Below are 9,814 nucleotides of genomic sequence, written 5' to 3' on the forward strand. Positions count from 1 at the left end.
CTTGGAAAACTTACACCGAGCTGCGCCGTGTCCAAAATGCTGTTCAGTAGGTTTTCCAAAGCGCCCAGGTAACAGCTGGTGCAGGCCATGTGCCAGCCCTGACAGCCCATATGCTCTCTTTAGTGCAGTGATTATCTCAACACAAAACTCTGATAGCCTGGTCTACTGGGCCCCGTTTCCCTAGGTTAAATTGACTCAGTGGCTTTGTTAGTAAGTTCCTTTGGCACAGTAAGAACTTTATCAAGAGTTTAAGTATTGGAATAGACTTCAAAGACCAATATGACTGCTACTTTTAAGACAGGTGGCTTATTAACCCTAAGAGAGTCTAGGTGGCTGTTCATTAGGCTGTCACCTGCAGCAGCACTCTAGTTAGAGGTCTGTCATTGTTTCGACCAGATACCCGGCTTGGGGATGGTGGTTAGCTCATCTGTTTTGGTAACAGGCTAAGGGTTTAACGTTTGTATTTCAGTTCTGAGACAGGCACAGGGATTTCTTCTGTAGTTCAGCAGTGGTGCTGGGAGTGAGGAATTGCAGAATAGGAAGTGAGGTGAAGAACAGGGAGCTCCTGGGTATAGGCTGCTTTGCTTAGAGCATCACAGAGGAGACTGTGCTCTCTTTTTCTGTTCCTGTTTCCTCTGAGATGTAAACAGTTTGTCTGTGTGTGCAACTTCACATGTTAGAGGCTTGGAGTCCATATTAGTAAGTGGTTTCCTTCCTCCCTCCCTCCCTCCCTCCCTCCCTCCCTCCCTCCCTCCCTCCCTCCCTCCCTCCCTCCCTCCCTCCCTCCCTCCCTCCCTCCCTCCCTCCCTCCCTCCCTTCCTTCCTTCCTTCCTTCCTTCCTTCCTTCCTTCCTTCCTTCCTTCCTTCCTTCCTTCCTTGAAACACAACTATCCAAAGGACCAATTGCAATAAAACCATGTAGATGCAAAGCTGCAGTTACAGTACAGACAAAACTTCCCATACAAAACTTCCCATAAATTGAGCATCCATGAGCTTAAAAATGTTTCCTGACACGGAAGCATAGAATTCACCCAGAAACATTTGAAACTCAAGGAAGGTGGTATGATATTATCATTTCAGCTTCTTTCTGCTCTTCTATTCTTAGTACAGACCTTGAATGAGGACTGCTTGTCCTGACCTGCCTTGAATCAGGTACAAGTTTAAACCTCACTCTGGTCTATTCCTATGTCACCAGCTCATTATTTATTAAGAAGGTAAACTACTAGATCTTTTGGCCAAAACCCACCTTTACTGTGCTGACTGTGAGAGAAACATGACAGGCAGCTTTCTAATGGACACTTTTGTGGGGATAGTTTCAGATACACCCTCAGAGGAGGGATGGCATTATGTCCATTTGAATCACTAAGTATCATAAAGTAATTAGATTATCTCAGTTATTCCTGAACCTTAAGAAGGATTCCAGCAAGGGTTGTCTGCTTTGTCAGTAGAGCTTTTATTTCTTGTCTTGAAGTGAAATTCTGAGGTAGAGAGAAATGCACTAAAATAAAAGGAATGTAAGGTCAAAGAGGAACTGGGTCATACCTTATCATTCTATTTTACCCCATAGCACCCGTAAAATTATGATCATTTGATTTCTTTCATTCTTTATCCCATACAGGCTAATCTAGTTCTGGCCAGACCTTGTTCATTATTTTAACTTCAGAGAGTAGAGTAGTCCCTGAAACACAGTTGATGCCCAGTAAATATTCGCTAAATGAATATATAAATGGATTGAAGTTGGCTCTTTTCTTTATAGGAACAACTTTAGTTGTAAGTAACAATGTATAATCTGGGGTGAGTAGTGGCAACAGGGGCAATGTGGTCTTGAGTGTTAGGCCGTCTGGGTGGATGGGGTATCTGACTCTATTGGTGACAATTCTTGGTTTAAAGGATTCTAGGGACATTCTGGGTGCCCAAACCCTTTTTCAGTGACCAAAGTTTAGGGGCAGAAACATGAACAGGTTTGATTTATTTCAAGCTGGAATATTGAAATTGGTTTACTACTAATGTAATGTCATTGCCTTATTGTGTTTTCAATTTAATACAGCAAATTATAACCCCAAAGATCTTCTGTGGAAAGCTGGATCAGCTAGTTTATAAAAGCCCAAACATGGACCTTTGTTATTTAGTTTTCAACTACAGGTAGTTATACTTCTAAAGTCATTATTTATATGTTGTCAGGAGTACTCACCAAATTTATTGACTTGTACATTATTCTTTGCAAATAAGTTCTGGCTGCTCTCTGCATATTATAATTAAAACGACAGGGACTTTAATCATTTATGAAATTTTAAACTACATACTGAATATAAATGTATCATTCAATGTGATGGAATGAATTAAATTCATCACTGTCAAATAACTGTATAAAAGATGAAATATCTCTCATCCCACATCATTAACTTATGGGGAAAAAGGGGGCCAGATTTGCAAGCATTGTAATAATACTTTTATGATCTTTTAAGGACACTTTGAAAACTAAGACATTTGGCATATACAAGAAAAGTATTTCTGACCAGAAAGTTAATTTCTAATTTTATCTGTAAATGTTCTTTTTTAAATTTGTGATGGAGAGTAACTTTTGCCTAGATAGAATCAAATATATGAAAACTCTTTTATGGGAACATAACACTTTTTTTTAATCACATGATATACTTAGGTATACACAGATACAATAGAGTTTTGGCAATCTGAATCATTTAGGCAAAAATCCTCACTGTGGGTTAAAGGGTAATTGGGACAGGAAAGTAATTGAAATATTTGTGTGATGCAGGTAGGTAGCTGGCATTTGATCAGTTCTCAACCAACCTTTTGTGCATATCTAGACACCATGTCAATATCCAAATCTCTAAGGAAAACAAAATCAGATTTGGTAAGCAATGGTTCTGATAACTATTTTCATTTTGTACAAAGTTTGTTATTATCATTTCTATTTTTAGCTTTCTATACTTGTTCTATACTGTGGGATTTAATTCAAAATAAATTGTACTAGGTAATTTTATATCAGATTTTTTTTTCCAAAAATGTGACAATCTCTATTTATCATTTATAGATTTCAGGGAAATATGGAGTATAGACTTTAAAACCCTTCTCTGCCAATCAAACTAAGTCTTCTCATGTTTTAATTATTTTATGTTGCTTGATTTCCATTCTTTCTTAAGCAGGGCATTTATTATTACATTGGATGATTCACTCATTCATTTAATAAACTTTTTTTAATTGAGCTTGACAAAAGTGGTTTGGTTTGAGGGCCAGATAAGAATCTAACGAACAAAATAAACTAACAAACAAAATAGAAACAGACTCATAGATACAGAGAACAAACTGATAGTTGTCAGAGGGGAGGTTTAATGGGGGCTGGGTGAAAAAGGTAAAGAGATTAAGCAAAAATATAAAAACAAACTCATAGACACAGACAACAGTATGGTGATTACCAGAGGAAAAGGGGGTAGGTAGAAGGTAAAGGGGGAAAATATGGTGATGGAAGGAGACTTGACTTGGGGTGGTGAACACACAATACAATGTACAGATGGTGTATTGTAGAATTGTACACCGGAAACATAATTTTATCAAGCAATGTCACCCCAATAAATTCAATCAACAACAACAACAACAAAAGAATCTGAGAGTCCCTCCCCTCAAGGAATAGCTGTCTAATAGCAGCCATAGTGTTGGTTGAACCTGCAACTGACAGTACCTTCATACACTTATGAAATAATTAATTAATTTCGGGGAACACTAGTATAAATTAAATAAAGCCCTCAACACCACCTCTCCAGCTCCAGTCAGACAGCCTCATGCCATTTTCCCAACCAAACGTAAAGAAATGTGACATGACTAGCAGGAAAGAAAACTTTTGGAGTGTTCTAAGTTATACACTGCATTTTTATGTAAATTAAAATAGGAAGAAAATCTCAACCCCGGACAATGTAAGTTACGGTGAAAACCAAATTGATGTGTTTTCACAGTAATCAGTGCTATGATCAGTGATATTTTACCTTGCCAAGGATTTTAGAATGCGTGTTTTGAGAGTATAATTAAATGATATGAAATTCCTGTTCTCTGGCCCACTGAATTCTTGTCACATAACACTAAAAAATGAGAAAACAACATAGTTTAGAATTTTACATGTTGTTATATTAGCTGTAAGATACCTGACTGACCTATGGTTACTTGAAAAATATTTTTGAAAAGTAAGAATTATTTGGGTGTGGGGCAGTGTGAGAAAGTGTGTATAGGACTTGGGAATGTGTAGCATGAATATATATTGCTGTGGACCGATATTCCTGCCCTCACGGAGCCTGGCAAAATCTGTAGAAACCAATGTTGCTTGGTTTTTTATATTATGAAATTATCTTTACTTCCTTTTTAATCAGCAAGCATGAATAATAACAAAACTGCAGAAATGAGTGCAGCAATGAAAAAGAAAACACACAAACACAACCCAGAGAAAGGAACCAATAATTTAGAGAAATATTGTAAATGAAAACATTGGTGATGAAAGGTACTTCTGTTGTAACACACTCTATTTAATTCCCCAACACATGGGTTCCTATCTGTGAAATGTATTCCCTATGTGATATTTTGCCCGCTTTTAAAAATGGCATCACTACTTCCTTTTTATTCCTTCTTGCTCACACTTTTATGCACGTAGGTTTTTTGTTCTGTTTTGTTTTGTTTTCACAAAGTAGTGTTTTCTCATTAGCCTGCTTTAGGAACTGGTAATCGACGAGTCTTAGTACTGACCCTCATCATGGAGAACCTGATATGAAACATGTCAGTCTGGTTGAAAGCAAGAAGCCTACTGCACTGCTTCCCCAAGACTTCTAGCAGCACACAGCTAGCCGTGTTATAGATCTGTAACTGTAGTAGTTGGTGTGAAGTAACAAAGCCCGGCTCAAGATAGAAAGATGCTGGCAATTCAAGCATCGCTTTCTAATAGCTTTATGATAGGATCCTTTATATTGCAAGATTTTTATTAGGTTTGAAATATAATTTTCACAAAGTTGCCACAGAGTCGGAGTAAAGTGCATTTGCTAAGCCCTTTATATTCTTTTCCCCTGCTTCTCAGTATTGTTTCAGAATAGAAGGTGAAACTGTATTCCTTGGTGTGCAGTTTGAAGTCAAGAGCAGCAATATTTAGCACATGCTTGGGCAACCTTGTTTGAAATCCATGCAGCCCCTCTCTGGTGTTCTGATGTGCCTTTAGGGGATGCTTGCCTGTTTGTAGTTTGTTTTCTTTTGTTTAAGGTTTCAGCTACTGCATTGACTAATGATTATATAGCAGTAAACTCTCGTCCCTGCTAAATTCAGTAGTGATGCCTCAAAAGCATTTTTCCCTTGTGTGACATAAAACAATAAAAGAACTAGACAAAACCCCTTTTGAGGAAGAATAATCCTTTGTTTAAAGAAAAGAAAAGGCATCTCCTTTATGCCAGAGGGTGGGGGAGTCAAATCAAAGGCTGAGCTAATTGATAAAAAAGAAAACAAGTGTTAATTCTGAAAATTTTTTGCAGTTATTATTTGTCAAAAATCTTTACTAATGTAATATTTTATCTGTGTCTAACCCCTTTATTGTACTCATTCTACAATATTTATTTAACACATTATTACTTGATTGACACCTTCTGCTCTTAAATCTAAACTCTAAATAATAAATCTATTTCTTCAGAATGCTGTTATCAGCATAGTTTATCAATATAATTTTGGTCAGACATGTTATTTCTTTGAAGATAGCTAAATGCATCATTTCTCCCTGCACTTCTTTAAAAATTAAAAGTGTATTTAAAAATATAATTTATATATTACAAATTTGGCTAAAAAATTTAAACAACCAGTAAATTTGCATAATGCACATTCTTAGCCTTTAGCTTTACCGATGCCAAGTCCAAAGAATTCGAACATGCCATTGAATTGTTCTCCCTGCATTTTTAAATGAGACTTGTGATCATGATTCGGAGTGATAAATTCTTCTTGATTTGCCTCCAGTTGTCATTGGCTGATTCAACCTGAGGGAATGAAAGATTAGTTATGGTGGCAAAAGACTTATTATTTTTAACTGGAGAATTTTTAATGTTCTTAACCCAATTAAGAAGAGAGTGAAGAATCTATCCATATTGTTGTCAGTTTATTTGAGACAAAATTCTTCCAAATTTTAATTTAGCTGGAGATGCTGTTTAATTTCTGCTTTTAACTTAGAACAGTGTAAGATTGCATTGAATTAGTAATTGACCCTGGTGCCTAAATGTCACATCACTAACATATAATTACCTTGTAATTTAAACAAAGATTTCAATCACTAAGCAGGATTTTGGCCTTTATCTGAGTTTTAATACCATTTGTCTTTTGTCACCCAAGTCCTTGGACAACGTAAGCAAGCTGTACAACAATTTGTATATGCTTGGTCTTGTTGTGAGATTAATATGTGTATTCATAATTTCAATCCCACATTTTGAAACTCCAAAGGGAAAAAAAGTTTTCTTGTTAAGTTTAAGTAATGAATCCTAGAGACCACATTCAGGCCACAAAATAGTCCAAGTTGGCCCCAAACACAGGTGCTCCCAGTTTGAACATCACGCCTGGCTTTTCGGCAGAGAAACGAAATAAAAGAGCAACTTCAAACACAGGTGCAAAACCCCGCATCTGTGAGGGACAGCCCAAAACCATGGCTTTCGCCTGACCGTTTTCAGCTTGTAAACCTCGTCCTCCACGGAGCACCTGTGTCAGAACCAATCAGAGATGTGTATAAATGTTATCAACACCTACACATCATTACTTATTCATCAACATCAGCACCAAATATTGGTGCAAACATGCAAGAGTGTTTTTATTTTCCTATGGAGCCGCTGTTTCCTGAAGCTTATGTCCATTTGCCTGATGGCTGATGGGAAGAAGTAAAATACACAGAGAAGAAAAATTTGGAATATTTCAGGCTTTTAACCGGACACTCATTCGTGTCGGTTATACTTTTTAAATCTAGTTTCTTCCGGGGAAAACGGAGCGGGCACAGAAGACGCAAACACACTGATTGCCTAAAGGCCTGGGGCGTGGTAATTCCACCCTGTGTGCAGTACTTTTGTGGGGCACCTCCTCCCCGGTTGTCTGGTGGCTTCTGGTTGTCTGACTAGCACTCAGAGAACCTGCTTCTGAAGCTGTGCGAGAGGTGTTTTTCCAGGAGCACTAGCGAGCAGCAGAAGCAGCAGGACCTGGCTCCCTGGCCAACGCCACAGGCATTTGGGTTAGTGGCTTTGCATTTGCCTCTGGGTCTTTCCCGCACGGGGCCAGGGAGGGGATATTGGGCTGTTAGAGGCTTTGGAAACCATTTCTTTCTTGACAATTTAAATTTATGTGGTTTTTAATTGTCTGTAAACAAAGCCTTTTAAATCTAGCACTAAACGTCCATCCAGGTCAGCTGGCGTCCAAAGGGATGGCTGCTGATTTATTTCAGAAACTGCTTTTCTTTTCCTCAAAAACCCTCTCAATCAGTTTATTGTCCTCCAATAGAGATACACAAAACACACAAATCACTTGGCCCCTCCCCCCCACTTTGAATGAATAGATAAAAATCCATCTGTTTTTTATCTGCCTGTTCTGAGAAGCCAAATTTGTGTCCTTTGTAAAAAATGGCCCCAGTGATACAATTTCCTAGCAAGCGGCTAGGAAGATTGACCAACACTTGGGTTTTTAGACAGCGATGGTTATAGTTGAGAAACTTTCAGTCTAGTTTTGGCTCTAAATGGTCATTAAATGAAGATCATTTGTGCTGTGAATAATTGAGCTGAAGATGTAGCATAATACATATGTATTGGTTATCATGGCTCATGGTTAGACTATTGATTACATGACTTGCTTTATAAAATGAAAAATGTATCATAAAAGATTGGGGGAGAGGGTGGGTTAGTGCAAATGTTTGGTTTTCCGTAGATTGTCATACGACTAGCGATAGTCTTTCTAAACCATAATTTAAGACACATACAGACACATGTTTGGCGGTAGGTCCCTGGCTCCTGGGAGCTCCAGCAAAACTCGGACACGTTTCCTGATAGCTCGCCGAGCCCTGGCCCTGGCTGCTTTCCCGCCTGCCTCGAACCTGCAGGTTCTGGGCTGCAATTGTCCCATTTCTCTGATGGCCTGTTCTCTCTGTCTCTGCCTCAAGAGAGAGACAATGAACAATTGTAAATGAGGAGAGACATAGTGCTCTTAGGAAAAAAGGGACATAAAACCCACAGTGCAACTGTGTTCAAATAAAAGCTGTCACTGTTGAGTGGACTGAAGATTCAAACTCTGGCACAGGGCTCCTGTTGCGAGCGGCCCTGGCTCAGCTTTTGAGAAACAGAGGAGAGCTTTTGGATATTCCTTTCTTTGTCTCCTATGAGCCCTCAGTTCCTGTTTTGAAAAAGAGCTCTAAAATCAGAAGAATACTTTCAGTTTCCTTTTCTAAATGTGTCTGAATATGTGAGTTATTGCCTATAGAGGACTAATTTTTTTTTTTTTTTATCCTCACCCGAGGACATTTTTTTCCATTTGTTGCACAGATAGAGTGGGAGGGAGAGAGAGGAAGAGAGAGAGAGAGAGAGAAACATCGATGTGAAAGGGACACATCGAGTGGCTGCCACCCTCACGACCAACCAGGGCCGGGGACAAACTGCAACTGAGGCACATGCCCTTAGCGGGAACCGAACCCGGGTCTCTCCGGACCGCAGGTCAACGCTCTAACCGCTGAGCAAAACCGGCCAGGGCGAGGACTAATTTTTTTTTTCCTTCCAAGTTTACTTCTAGTTTTCAATGGTGCCAGATAAAGAGAGATTTGCCTGTGTTTTTAGAAGAGAGTGGATTTGATTCCTGACTTTGCTAGTTATATGTCCATGGACAAATTACTTAATTTTTTGGGTCAGTTTTTCTCATCTGTAAAATGGGAATACAAGCAGGGTTGAAGTGTGGACTAAAATAACATAATTTAGAACATAATTTTTTCAGTACTGGTACATATTTGCACCAAAAGCATCGCAGACCAAAGGAACAATTTGAGAACAGAACATTAAATGACAATGAAGAAGAAGAAGAAGAAGAAGAAGAAGAAGAAGAAGAAGAAGAAGAAGAGAAAAAATATCTCAGCAAATAAGAAGAATATTCAGAATGAATTCCTAAAATGTAAAACTATGATAATTGAGTTAGGACTGTAAAAAAATATCAAGGATCAAAATAAAAACTGCGTATTATTATGACACCACTGGTTTAGACAAAGTAAAAGGAATTTGATGCTTTAAAAATAGCTCATTATGGAGAGCCAATATTTGAAATGGACTAGGAAGACTGTCCACCTGCTGCAAGGATGAAGACATTTGAAGCTTGAAAGTCATGAACAGAGGCTGAAGGGCTGAGCAGCCCCATGGAGGTGACCCTTACCAGCATAGCTCCTGCAGGGTCTTAGAAAGGAGAGTGTAGGGGGGTAAGGCCCATGCTGCCTCCATACATTCTTCCCACCAATGTCAGTCATGCCTTCCTGGGGTTTGAGCAACACCGTTGGTGGGAGCACATCCAAACCAAGAAAGCCATTGCTCAGTTGGCTTCAAAGATCCATGGACTTCAGTTGAACTGTTCTGCAATAAAGTCAAACTTGGAATTTCAAATGCATTTAGGAAGAAAATGTTGGGGAAGCCAGACTCCTACTCCTTTACCATAAGGTCTCAATGAAACTTTGTTTGTTTATTGTTTGATCATTCATTCATTCAGCAAACTGTAAACAAATATAACAGCATACGATATTATATAAATTTCAGGTGTACAACATAATAATTTAACCATTATATATCTT

This window comes from Molossus molossus, unplaced genomic scaffold (genome assembly GCF_014108415.1).
Source record: "Molossus molossus isolate mMolMol1 unplaced genomic scaffold, mMolMol1.p scaffold_m16_p_9, whole genome shotgun sequence".
In the NCBI taxonomy this organism is placed as follows: Eukaryota; Metazoa; Chordata; class Mammalia; order Chiroptera; family Molossidae; genus Molossus; species Molossus molossus.